Raw genomic sequence first — 13788 nt, 5'->3', positions numbered from 1 at the left:
CCGGAACGCCAGCGACCGGCTTACAAGGAAACCTCACGCCCTGCCCAATACAGTGGCTCCCAATATTCTTCACCTCGTTACTGAAGGAAGCCCACACACACGCATTAAGAGTTACAAAAGAACTGAGGGGCGCCTGGGTGGCTCAGTCGGTTGAGCGTCTGACTTCGGCTCGGGTCATGATCTCACAGTTCATAGGTTCGGGCCCCGCGTCGGGCTCTGTGCTGACAACTGGGAGCCGGGAGCCTGCTTCAGACTCTGGGTCTCCCTCTCTCTCTCTCTGCCCCTCCCCTCCTCACACACACTCTCTCTCTGTCCCTCAAAACTAAATAAAAACGTTAAAAAGTTTTTTTAAATATAACCCAAGTATTCTAGTATGAAAAACACTAACCCTTCCTCCCACTAAGTATTTTCTAAGCAATACGAAATGGTATTTGGCAGAAAAGACAAGAAAATGAGAGGTGAAACTTTGCATAAGAGATTTACTGGAATTCTGAATGACATTTCTCTTTGTCCAGAAGCACCTGATCACATCTAGGCAAGTCCAGAACTTTCTCTTTGCATTGTTGGTCAATATAGTGCCTCCCCACGTTTTTCTTCTAATTTTCTCTTAAACTTTTAAATCTATATTAAATGAAATACAAGGGGGAGAATAGGAAGAAAAGGAAAAGAGCTTTGCTTACACACCACAAAGGGTTAGAGACACAAGCAACTTTTATTTAATAGTAATAAAGGGGGGCATAGTTGCTTAACATGAAGAGCAAAGGTCTTTTAGAAGCTAAACATTTGGCCATTCTTGGTAACTGCCTTGTGTAAGATCAGACCGACACATTCCCTCACTATCCATCTGCCCTCCACATATACCATCTACCACTAAAGTACAGTAGGCAAGACTTAAGACTTTCACCTATGTTTCCAAGGGCTTGGAGGGATGTAGAGGTAATTTATGTAACTTGAACATTTGTTCAGGAAGCAGGTGTAATGCTGCATTTTGATTCATTCATGATCCTGTTACTGTCCTTAAAAAATTTTACCTGCATTTTAAAATTCATTTTACAGTTTCAATCAATCCTCAATTACAGATATGTTTTAAAAGGAGGATTTAGAAACTTTCAAATGCAGGCATGGGAGTCATATACAGGATAGCCAGTAATCCTTCTATCAATCATTGTATCAAATAATACCAGGCAGAAAAAACATGCTAGGACTCAACCAAAAATAAAGGCTAAATCAAAACTGCTACACGTTAAAATGAAAATTACAGTTTGTCTAAAAACCATTCTTTGCAGCCGTTCTCCAAACTGTACATAAAACTCTCTTTAAAATGAGAAACAGGTGAGGGAAGTTTACAATAAATTTAAGTATTTACTTCAAACCATTTAAAAATAAATTCAAAACTCAGCTGAGGGGTGCCCGGGTGGCTCAGGTCAGTTAAGCGTCCGACTTCGGCTCAGGTCATGATCTCACGGTTTGTGGGTTCGAGCCCCGTGTTGAGCTCTGCACTGACAGCTCGGAGGCTGGAGCCCGCTTCGGATTCTGTGTCTCCCTCTGTCTCTCTCTCTCTCTCTCTCTCTCTCTGCCCGTCCCCCGCTTGCACTCTGTTTTTCTCTCTCTCTCAAGAATAAACATTAAAAATAAACAAAAAAAAAACCCTCAGCTGAAAACCATTATCAGTCATTTTAGTATTTTAATACAGAATGTTTCCGCCCCATAGGGTCCAGCAGTCAAGAGGCACAGATGCCACGAGGATCAATAATAAAAACCATCAAAAGCTCTGTGCCAAGAGGCAGGAGGCAGCACACCGCTCTTTGTTCCCATCACGCCCTTACCTGCAACTGCTCTCGTCACTTGTGCCTCCCGACCGTCGGAAGTTCAGGAAAATGACGATCCGCACATCTGAATTTCCGCAGAAGGAAAAAACCCAAACGGCCACCCGGCTTCCGAGGAGCTGTGGCCAAATGACCACGGTAGCTCAACCACGACGAAAGCAACGAAAGTGTGCGGGAAGTGGCACCGGCAGGAGCAGCCACCCTCTCGTACACGAGCACAAAACCCAGCGCGCACACCTGCTCCCGTGCAGATAGGGAACATCTTCGTGCTGACGAGCCTCAGAAGCACCGCACGGGGGAAGCGCGAAAATGCACTCCTCGTGAAAAATTAAACGCGCCGTCGCTGGACGCCCCTCCTCCTGCGTGGATACTTGTCAGAAACAACCACAAACCACAGCAGCAGCAGCAGCATCTCGCTAGCATCTGAAACGGAGAAGAGTAAGGAATCCGGACTCCAAGCAGAGTTCTCCCAGGGCCTCACACGGTTTGTTTCCAGTTCTGCTTTCAGGAAAAAACACTTTGGCTCACGCATCAAGGAAATCGCAGGAGAAAACGAACGACAAAGAGCTACAGCAGCTGAGCCTCCAAGAGGCCACCACCCCAGTGCCCCCGTCCTCCCTAGAATGTCACCATGGGGAAAACCCGAGGTCTGTTGCCGATGACGCTACTCTTCGCACGCCAGACCGATCAATACGCTTACTTTAAGTGGCTCACCTTAGAAATACCATAACCCATCTCCTGGTACAGGGGACTCCACCACGGGCCCAAATCCTCAGGGTTCCACAGCACAGGTTCCACTTTCTCCCCATTTAAAGTGTGGATACTTGGGGCTCAAACAATCTGCATGACTAAGCTCGGCCCCTCGTTATCGAGCACTTACAGAGGAATCGTAAAGTCGCGGCTGGAAGCACAAATGGCTGGGAACGCCATGGCAGTCCGCCAACTTAAGATGAAGATTTCATATTTTCTGAGACTTTCATCGCTTTCATTGGATTCTGACACACGAGTGAGGTTCTGACCCAGAGGACTGGGGAAAGAGCTAGAACCAGAATGCAAACGAAAGGGACTCCGTTAGCTTGGTCTTCAAGACGCCAGAGCAAGCAACGTTTCTTCAAATCACGGGCCTTTGTGTCACCTGCAGCCCAGTCTTTAACAGTAGTTATTAGAAATGCAGATTCCTGAACCCCGAGCCAGAGCCTTGGGGGACGGGCCCCGGAATCTGTACTTAACATTTCTTATGCACATTAAAATTTGCTGCACGAACAACCAACTGTTTCACAGAGAGTCTGAACTGGTGAAAATACACACACAATGCACCCATATTCACTGGAAAGAATTTTAAGCGAAGCACATGACTATGTTTCACATTCTTTTTCTTTAAAGACATTTATTATTTTTGAGAGAGAGACAGAAAGCACACAAGCAGGGGAGGGGCAGAGAGAGAGAGAAGGGAGACACAGAACCCGAAGCAGGCTCCAGGCTCCGAGCTGTCAGCACAGAGCCCGACGTGGGGCTCGAACCCACAAACCGTGCGATCATGACCTGAGCTTAACTGACTGAGCCACCCAGCCCCTGGTTTCGTATTCTTCAAGAGTTGCTAAGTCTATACTGACCAAAAACTTCAATTACTGGCAGCTGTATGTGCATGGGGGGAAAAATTTTTTTAATAATAATAAAAGGACAATACAATGAAAAGACACTGTTGATCAGATTTACAACCATGGTTCCTATTTGCCTATCACTAACTCACACTTCTCCCTCCCTGAGCAATCAGCCAATTTCTGCCCGCCGCCCCCCCCCTCCTCAAAGGGAGGACTGCAATGAAAATAGCTGATACTAAAGTATCAGGGGCACCTGGGTGGCTCAGTCACTTAAGTGTCTGACTCCTGGTTTTGGCTCAGGTCATGATTTCACAGTTCGTGAGTTTGAGCCCTGAGTGGGGCTCTGTGCTGACAGTGTGAGGTCTGCTTGGGATTCTCTCTCTCCCTCTCTCTCTCTTCCCCTTCCCTGCTCTCTCTCAAAATAAATAAATAAACTTAAAAAAAAAAAAAAAAGGAACTCAAGCCTCTCAGGTGTGAGGAATCTGAGCACAGTATTTTTGTTCAGTGAGTTTAAAACCGTGCAACTTCTTGAATCAAGCACAACTTCAGACCCACAACTTTTCATTTAATTTAGTCATCACCACTACCATCACTGGGTTTTGAAAGGCATGGTCTTTAGCTATTAACTTAATGAGTATTAACTTGGGTTTTGCCAATTAGGACTTGTTTGAAATATATTCAACGGTGAAAAATAATACACCAGAAAAGCCTTTTCAAAGTTTTTGTTTGGTGGGTTTTGCTCCACAGCAATTATTATTAGGCTTTTCACATGAGACTAAGAACAAAAATCTCCTAATTCCTTACAGGTAACAACAAAAAAAAAAAACTGGAGTATAAATTATAGAACAGTCTAGGCTTCTGGATTCTGGATTCCATGCTGTAAATCCTAAAACATCAGTTGAGCCCCGCCCCCCCAAAAAAAAAACTTTCTCACCTCCTTTCCTTCCCCCAAACTCCTCCTAGGAATCTACAGAACACAGTTTGACACGCTGACATCTTGGAATTGACATCTTGGGTATTCGTTCATTTTTACCTCATTCCAAAAAAGGGGACTGAGACAGTCTAAGATCAGAATAAACACTGTCACTTCAAATAGACAATAAGCTCAAATAATGCCCAGAGCTCTCGCGTTTATTTTGGCTCAACATATTTTACCAAACCCCTAGAATATTCTGTTGCTTCTAATTCCTGCCTCCTATACCCAGCATTGCAGGAAACAGGGTTTTATTTTTAGAAGCAATTTTAAAAGGAGACGAACACCTTTCCCTGTGTCCTTTTTGAACTGAAGCCCTCTGCTGGGTTGATGACTGGCACCGTCGACTTGTTTAATTCTGAGGATGCGACAAAGGACTGCTTACTCCTCTCAGCGTCTTCACGGAACACTCCCTAAGGCCATTTGACTTTCGACGACTCAGATAATAAATTCTCACAGAAATGAACCCAACAGAATATAAAGCCTTCATTCCATTGTATTATTCTGAAATGGAATACTAAATCAAGTAGCCACCCTTCCTTGGCAAAAAAAAAAAAAAAAAGAGAGAGAGAAAGAAAGAAAATTTAAAAAGACAACAGAAACGTCACATCTACTCTCCAGAGATGGGGGTTAATTGCACTAAGCCACCCACAGTCTAACTTGGGTCACTGAGTGCCCAACAGTATTCACTGACAAGATAGCTATCGGGAGTCAGAGATACTGCCTGGGAGCAAGAGACTCCCAGTGGCTTTAACACGGTCCATATGAGCCCTGAATACAGCTCCACGTTAACCAATCCCCTTCTCTAACTAATCGGGTTGGCCTGCCTATAGCTAGGTTCAAGATACTGATGAAGAAATTTGTCGGTGATGACAAATAATGAGAACGCAATAAATATATAAATGAATAAATGAAGGAAATCAGTGTCTCAGAGACCTGACTCTCCTTCAGGTGCCTCCTGTGCCCACATTTACTCTCTCAGCCTTTCAGGGCCACCAAACCACTCAGGTGCTGAGTAGGACCTAGTCAGCAATGACAATGATAGAAACCTGGTAAGTCACAGCAGCTGTTCCCGGCCTCACCAACCTGAACAGCCCCGTGAGCCAGGAAGCCTGGGAAGTCCCAAAGCTACAGGTGCCATCCACTTGCCATGATACATTCTTTTTTTTAAGTATTTATTTATTTAGAGAGAGAAAGAGAGCGTGCACAGGAGGGGCAGAGAGAGAGAGAGAGAGAGAGAGAGAGAGGGAGGGAGGGAGGGAGAGAGAGAATCCTGAGCAGGCTCCTCACTGTCAGTACAGCGACCAAGGTGGGGCTCAAACCCACAAACTGTGACAATATGAACTGAGCTGAAACCAAGAGTTGGAGGCTTAACCGACTCAGCCACCCAGGCACCCCACCCCATGATATATTCTTGGAAGCACGGGACTCTCCTGTCCAGATGTGATCACAGCTCAAATGTTGACCTAAGTGGGTTAATCTGATAACCTGAAATCAGGTTAATCTTGCCTTCCCCATAAAATAGTGTAGAAAACTATCCCACTTCCCTTTCCCCTTCATGGTCGCTTATAATATACTTGCTATGGTTACTAGGTAGCTAGCAGTTGTTATATAGTGAACTCGTAATTGGTATACGTTTATAAGACAGCTTCTTGCATTTGTGAATACCCAGTGCAGGAAGGTGTGGATGGTTAGACATTCACCAAAATCAAAAGTGGATGCAGGGCGCCTGGGTGGCTCAGTCGGGTAAGTGTCTGACTTTGGCTCAGGTCATGATCTCACAGTTCATGCGTTCGAGCCCCACGTTGGGCTCTGTGCTGACAGCTCAGAGCCTGGATCCTGCTTCTGATTCTGTGTCTCCCTCTCTCTCTGTCCCCCCTTCTCTCTCTCTCCCTCTCTCTCTCTCGAAAATAAACATTTATATATTTTTTTAAAAAGTGGACAAAGTGGCAAAAGATAAAAACCAGAGGCACGGGGATATAATTCGTAATTCCTAACCCACAACTTCTCCAGATAAGGAACTATACGGGGCCTGGAAGCTGAACTTCAACTTTATCTTAAAACACATCTGTTTTCAGCAGACCCATGGCGCTTGTGGCACCTGTGAGACATTCTTCTGCTAAAATGAGCTGTCTTTCCCTCACTGGCAAGCCCGCTCCAGGCGAACAGACACGTGCACAAGGGTTATGCTGGTCCCGCTGCAGAGGAGCAGAAACGGCTGCCTGTTAATATCAACCTTTTCTGTCCAAGGTCAAAGTCCCTCAGCCTCAGGCTCTGCGGGAACGCTTGCAGGGCTCAGCACCAGGACGCTGGCAGGAAGGACTCTGTGGGTCTCTGGTGACGGCTCAGGGAGGGAACCTCGGCCGGATCACGACTGGGGGCCACCTCGCCAGTTGCCCAGCAGGCTGGGTGGTCCTTCAGACCAACACACTGCGAGTGAGTGGGAGGGCTGCAGACGACCAGCACCTGATCCGGGAAGGGAGTGAATTTTAGTGAGGCATCATCTGCCGGTCTGTGGGGCAAATGGCCGGCAGAGCAGCTCTTGGAGAGTCACGGAAGCCAACTGCTCAGGAGACAAAGGCTGGAAGGAGGAGGAAAAGGGGCAAAAAGTTGAATTCGATGAGCTTGGGACACCCCCGCCTTGGGACACCCCCCCCCCCCCCCCCCCCGATAAAGATGAAGCTTTGTTACCAGCACACCCTCCCACACAGTGCTGTCCTGTTCAGGAACAGAGAGGAGATCGCATGTGAAAGACGGCCTTTTATGGGTCTGTCTTTTCTGCCATTTCTTCTTCTCTTTGATCACCCTTAGAAATGGTAATCACTTAAATAGATGGTTTGAAATTATAAATCAAACAACAAAACGCTAGCACCATCCCCTAGTATGAGATATTACTATGTATCTGTTTAATTCATACATGTTTAGCTGAAGTCACTTTGTATAGAAGAGTTTTATTCCCATTTTTCAGTTCATATCACATTAAATTTTTCCATGTTACCATGATCTTCAGAATCACTTTTAATGATTTTATAATTCATCCAGGAGATGGATCCCACTCTCTTGGCTTTTAAGAAGTTTCCAATTTTCACTGTTACAAATAATCCCACAACAAACATCCTGTGCATAGACGGGCTTCCTTTTTGCACTGGCTCCTTAGGACAAAGTCCCAGAAGTGGGACGCCGAATCACCAGACGGTCACACGCTGATTGATCTGGGGATCGCCTGTCAAATTGCTCTCCAAGAGTTTTACACGAACTAACCGTGCAACCGAAAATGTGCAAGAGTTTATCTTTGCCAGCCCAACTACTGTTTTCATTGATTTTTTTTTCAAGTTCAGTACCTAAAAACAGAAGCTTCTCTCTGGTTGCACATATTTAGTTCTTCTTGAGATCGACCTATTTCCACACATTTACCAGCTCGACTTCTTCCAAATTGTCTATTCATATTTTTTTTGCCATTTATCTACTATGTATCAACTTGAATATGCTCTTTACATAAAAGACATATTAATACTTGATCACACTGGCTGCAGATATGTTCTCCACTCTGGCTACATTCTGTTTTCACCTGAGATTATTTTAGGTACTCAAGTCCCATGATCACTCCTAGTCCTGGAAAGTCATCTGTCGTCCAGGGGGTTCATAAATACTACATTCTATTTTCTTCCAGCTTTTCTACTGTTGGATTGTATTGTGTTGGATTGTATTGCTGTTCTTTATTATTTAATCATATGGAATTTGGGTACATTCTATCAGGTGCCACCCTAAATAAACATTTTGCAAATTTCAAACCAGCTATGTCAACAACACTGTTGAATAATCCAGTTCAGATTGATTTGTCAGATTGATTTGGGATGTGCCCTTTCACACACACACATTAAAATCATGTATGGGCTGAGGAGGGTGTGTGTGTGTGTGTGTGTTGGCGTCTACTTCTGATGAAGTTGTTTTGTAAATATTAGCCTCTCTCTCCTATGTCGAGGATAAAAATAAAAAGAGTGTTCTTTCCCACATACTTGGGAAGCTGGGTGTGTTGGGGGGGGAAGAGGGTTGCAGCAAAACTCTAAGCCAGAGAACCTATGGGGAGTTCTCTGGGAATCTCTGGGAACTGGGTCAGGGAAAACCAGGCATAGGCTTTCCAAGTGGCCACCCCTCCGTTCAAACCACGAGAGCAGTTCCCTTCCACACACGCGCTCCTCGGGTCACTAAACAGGGAGAATATTTGCCTTCTGAGTGTCCCCTGATCTTTCCATACATTGGTAAGTGCTGAGTGTCTACTATGTGCCAGGTGCTCCTCTAGGTTCAGCAAAAAGAAAAAAAAAAAAAAAAACAATGCATGAAGAAAAGATCCAAGACTCCTGATTTGTGAAGAGTATTCCCAAAGATGTCATTTTGGCCTTAATGCAATCGCAGACGCTGCCTGCTGACTGCCTACTAAGTGCCAGGCATTTTAAAATGTATTAATATATGCAGAGATCTCCTTTAATCTTGAAAGCAACCCTTGGGGTGACTGTTGTCACCATTTTAGAGTAAAAGAAACCGAGGCTCAGAAGAGCCAAATGCTTACACAGAGCTAATAAGCGACAGAAGTACACCCACACCAGGCCTGGCTGGCCTCACAGCCTCCCCCCCACATGCAGAACAGTCATTGCGTGGGGCTCTCTGTGGGTGGACAGGCTACCTGCATGAATTCTCTAACACAAGTCTGGCAATCATTTCTTCAATAGGCAATTAATCTACAGAATCTCACATGCACATTCTAAAAGTACAAATGCACCCCACTCCCCCCCCGCCCCATATTACTTTCCATTCTATGTAGCATCCTAACCCCAGGGACCACTTGCTCTGTTTATGCTGTGGCACCGAGAAAACGTCCCCCACCCCATCCCCCGTGAGGGCGGACAGAGACACTCTCCAGCTAAGAGCACCACCCTCAACAGGCCCTGGCCCTGAGCAGCAGAGCTTCAACTCTCTCTGCCGGAGGCTCTCGGAGACTGATAAGACTCTTCAATAGACAGTTTACCTGATAAGAACAGTACCCGTTACTGATGGAACTAGCAAGGGACAGTATGCCTGCCGCAGACAGGAGGACGGCTATGACCCGGGCCACGCTTCGGCTGTCCAGCAGAGCCACGGCCAACACCAAACGTGACACGCACGGCCTGGGTCACTGACACACCTCCCCCCACTGTGTGTAACAACAATGTCTGGCAAGACTGAGCTTGTACGGGATGAGATTTCACAGGTGCACCGAGAAGGTTTCTCCTAAGGCAGCACAAGAACGGTCTGTCCTAATTCCTCCTGCATCCACACACACACACACACACACACACACACACACACACACAGACACGGAGCAGGGGGGAGGGGGCCGTCGACCCCAACAGCAACCTAGGGCCACAGGGACCAGCCAAGCACACGCCCCATTTTATGCCGAAACGGGCAGCCCGTGGCAATGTTTCCCTAAGGTGGTCTCTCCTGCTTGCTTTCTCCTTGGGACTGAAGGCAGCACAGCCCAGGCAGAGTCAAGGGTCCCAGGCTCTCACAATTACCCTCCTTTCTCCGCTGCTTTCACGTGGGGCGTCTCAAAGTGTCAAGACCTACATCCCTATTCCAAACCTCTCCTTCTCGCCTCTCAGCTCAAGGGCTGGCACATAAATCCTCAGGCGTTCCCCGCTCTCCTCTTTTCAGATGCTATCCTTTTAGGAGGAAGCGAATCAAATTCCCCGATGCCTGTGAAAAGCTGGCAAAGGGACGGCTGCAAGGAATGCTGACTCATTTCTCCTCCAAGAGAAAAACGAGGTGTTCGCTTGTTTTCACGGCAAGTGAAAATAGTTATCTGGAGAGCAGAAACAACAGTATTTGGTTATGGGAGGAGGGCCCTCAATAAAACCTAGAAGTATTATTTTGATGGCGTCTCCAGATGGAAGCTTTCCTTGCGGATGGCAGGAGCCCTAAACCCATCCTGTCAAAGATCTGCATCGCTTTGTCTAAGTGATCACTGCTCAGTGCCAGTTAAATCCCGCCGCCTGCCTCTGCCTCCCCCCACCCGCTCCCCCCAGGCTCAAGGTTTTGCAACACGACTAGGCAGAATGGAGTTCGTTGATGAGCAAGATTAATTCTGAAACAAAACCCTGAAGTCTGCCTCTTACGGAGCTTCAGGGGAAACGTGTTACAAGAAAGGATTCTGCCCTCTCTCCCCACCTGATCAGGGGGCTGCTCCCACGAGCCCTGACCATCCCACAGGAACATTTCTCCTGAAGCAACATGCACGTTGCCCACACTCGATCTTTTCTGTACGTATGCTGCTGATTCGTGAAACTCCTTAGGTAAACGCAGTCTCCCTTACATCGGTTACAGGATGATTTACCCCCTGCCTTTCCAAATTGAGTGTGTTTTCTGAAAACGAAGTTTGACTCCAGGACTTAAGTCTAACAGTAGCTACTTGTACTCCGCATTACGTTTGAGTCTTGCTAACGCATAAAAGCCTTAATTGCTATAGTTCAGAAAGTTGGCAGACATCCATACACATCGGGCCTGCGGAAGCCAGCATATGCCTAATGAACACCAAGTCCTAGAAAGCAAAACACCACCCCGACGGGCCCGGCTTACAAATGGGTCTGTAAACGCGTTTTACCATAGAAATGACTATGCTGGAGGGATGACGTCCCCGAGCGGTCCCCAGAGTCTGTATGTTCAGCGTGTCTGTGAAGAATCCAGCCATGCTTGACAACTGTAGGGACGGCCTGCAGGCGTCCAGCCCAGGACAATGCCAAGGGCAGCGCACAGCCCCCCACACCAGACCCAGCCCTGAGGCACTGACCACCGAATCAGGGCAATGCAGGGTGAAGCTCAACCCGCGTACCGACCCCCTGGCTCAGCTCCTCCCTCTATGACACGGAGGCACTAACACCGAATTCAGAGCTACAAGGGGCACAACGCCAAACGTGAGACGCACAGGCTGTGTCCCCGTCCCACCTCTCCCCGTGTGTAACAACAGTGCCTGCAAAGGCTGAGTGTGCACAGGATGAGATTTCACAGGGGCACCGGTGTGAAGGGCAAATGCGACCACGGCACAGGGCTCAGCTCTGCACCTGGGCTTGATAAAGGCTCCATAAAGGACAACTTAAAACACCACACACTGGGGCGCCTGGGTGGCTCAGGCGGTTGAGCGTCTGATTGCAGCTCAGGTCATGATCTCGTGGTTCGTGAGTTCAAGCTCCACAGGGGGCTTACCGCTGTCAGCAGACAGCCCATTTTGGATCCTCTGTTCCCCTCTCTCTTTCTTCACCTCCCCCCCCCCCCCCCGTTGCACTGTCTCTCAAAAACAAACATTTTTTAAAATCACATACTGTCTACATTCCCCCATTCCCCAAAAGCCTTTGATATCAGTTTAAAGAAGGCTCTCTTGCTTCCTGGTTTCCTACTCCACCTGCGGGGTCTTTATCTTCTCCCACCAGCTTCCCTCCCCACCCCCCAAAGGCAGCTTCGTTCAGGAAATGAGCACTGGAGACAGATCAGAAGATCTGGTTTCAACTCTCACCTCCTCATCCAGCAGGGCTCAACTTCGTCTGAGCTTGCTTCCCACCCACTCTGTCCTTTTCCGGCCAAATCTCACCCATTCTTCAAAATTCTGCAGAAAGCTCCCCCACACATGCTGAGTTAGGGGTCCCCTGCCTCATCTTCTGATGTCCTTTGCGCATGCCTCAAGAGAAATTAACACACTACATTTGAAAGTTATCGGTCTCCCTCTCTATAGGTGGTGGGCACACATTATAATTTTGTTTCTAATGTCCAATGCAGCAAATCTTCAAAACCATTTTGATAATAATGGCACAGTGGTAATAATAATGATGCGTAATGATAATAATGCATTACAATAATGGATGCATAATACTGTCCTGCCTATCCTACCTGCATGGGAGGTAGGTGAATGAGAGGAAGGAAAGGGGGCTGGGGACAGAGATACAGTCAAAATAACTACAAAGTACTCAGCCAACTATTAATTGCTGTGTGCTAGTGTCAATATCATTTCATAAAGCAGGTCAGTGCAAAAGACAAATTTGCAATTCAATGTTCCTGCCTTTAGCTACAACTGTGGTATAACTGACCCATTGTAAACGTGGGGCAGGGGGATGATGCAAAGTAGAAAAGGCTCTGGGTCCCTGCACACCTTCATTCAAGAATCCTTCCTACATTAGGGTGCCTGGGTGGCTCAGTTGGTTGAGTGTCTGACTTTGGCTCAGGTCATGATCTCACAGTTTGTGGGTTCGAGCCCTGAGTCGGGCTCTGTGCTGGCAGCTCAGAGCCTGGAGCCTGCTTCGGATTCTGGGTCTTCCTCTCTCTTTTCCCCTCCCCTGCTCATGCTCTGTCTCTCTCTCTCAAAAATAAACAAACATTAAAAAAATTTTTTTTTTTTAAAGAATCCTTCCTATAAAAGAATTCCAACCTTAGGGTCGATGCACACATCCTTACATTCCTAAGCAAGTGAGGACCCTGCCTCCCAGGGAAACAGCACACCGTCCCTCACTGGCTTCTTTCTTCTCGTTCTTTGATTACGTTGATCCCTCTATCGGCCATCCAGGACGCCACAGGGCTCTCCTGCTTGGGACTTGGTGCTGCTGTAATTGTTCACTGGCGCTTTTAATAAGATAGCACAGCGGGGACCATGTGCGGCTTTGTGCTCCTCTGTGTCCTTAGTGTCCAGCCCAGACCCTGGCACACAGCAGGGCCTCAAAGGTACTTACGGAAAAAATGGACTGATGGGTGAGGAAGCGCCAAAGTGAAACTCTAAGGTTAGACTCTGTGCAGAAGCAAACGAACTGGAGTAGGAATCGTCCCTGACCTTCATTTGTCTATGTTCTCTCGTTCCCTTTCTACTTTCTTACCTACTGATCATCAAAGTCCGTTAACAAGTCCCTCACTTGTTGCTCCCACGGTACTATATCAAGTGTATTTTCATTCCCGGCGCTCAGTCGGTTGAGCGTCCGACTTCGGCTCAGGTTGTGATCTCGCTGTCTGTGGGTTCGAGCCCCGCGTCGGGCTCTGGGCTGACAGCTCGGAGCCTGGGGCCTGCTTCGGATCCTGTGTCTCCCTCTCTCTCTGCCCCTGCCCCACCCGTGCTCTGTCTCTCCGTCTCTCAAAAATAAACTTTTAAAAAAAAGTATTTTCATTCTTTATTTACAAAACAAAACAAAGCTTCCAAAAGGGCTGCTCTGGAGTTTGACTTTCAAAAGTAGTATCAGTCTCTCCCTGTTCCCCACAAGACAGCCCTGGTACCTGCTGCCTCCTGGGATCAGGTTAAAGCCCTCTAGCTTCCTCTTTCCTCTACTCCACCCCTACTCCAGGAAGCGGGATACTCCAATTCCTAAGGTTGGAATTCTTTTAT

General features: G+C 47.2%; 1 protein-coding gene across 1 annotated transcript in view; it reads right to left on the bottom strand.

Moving 5' to 3' along the window:
* MTUS2 (microtubule associated scaffold protein 2) overlaps positions 1 to 13788 on the bottom strand; it is a 565789-nt gene that overhangs the window by 497287 nt on the left and 54714 nt on the right.

The sequence above is a fragment of the Panthera leo genome, chromosome A1, assembly GCF_018350215.1.
Source record: "Panthera leo isolate Ple1 chromosome A1, P.leo_Ple1_pat1.1, whole genome shotgun sequence".
Lineage (NCBI taxonomy): Eukaryota > Metazoa > Chordata > Mammalia > Carnivora > Felidae > Panthera > Panthera leo.
Note: the sequence above shows the minus strand (reverse complement) of the source record. Positions and strands in the feature narration are given on the sequence as shown.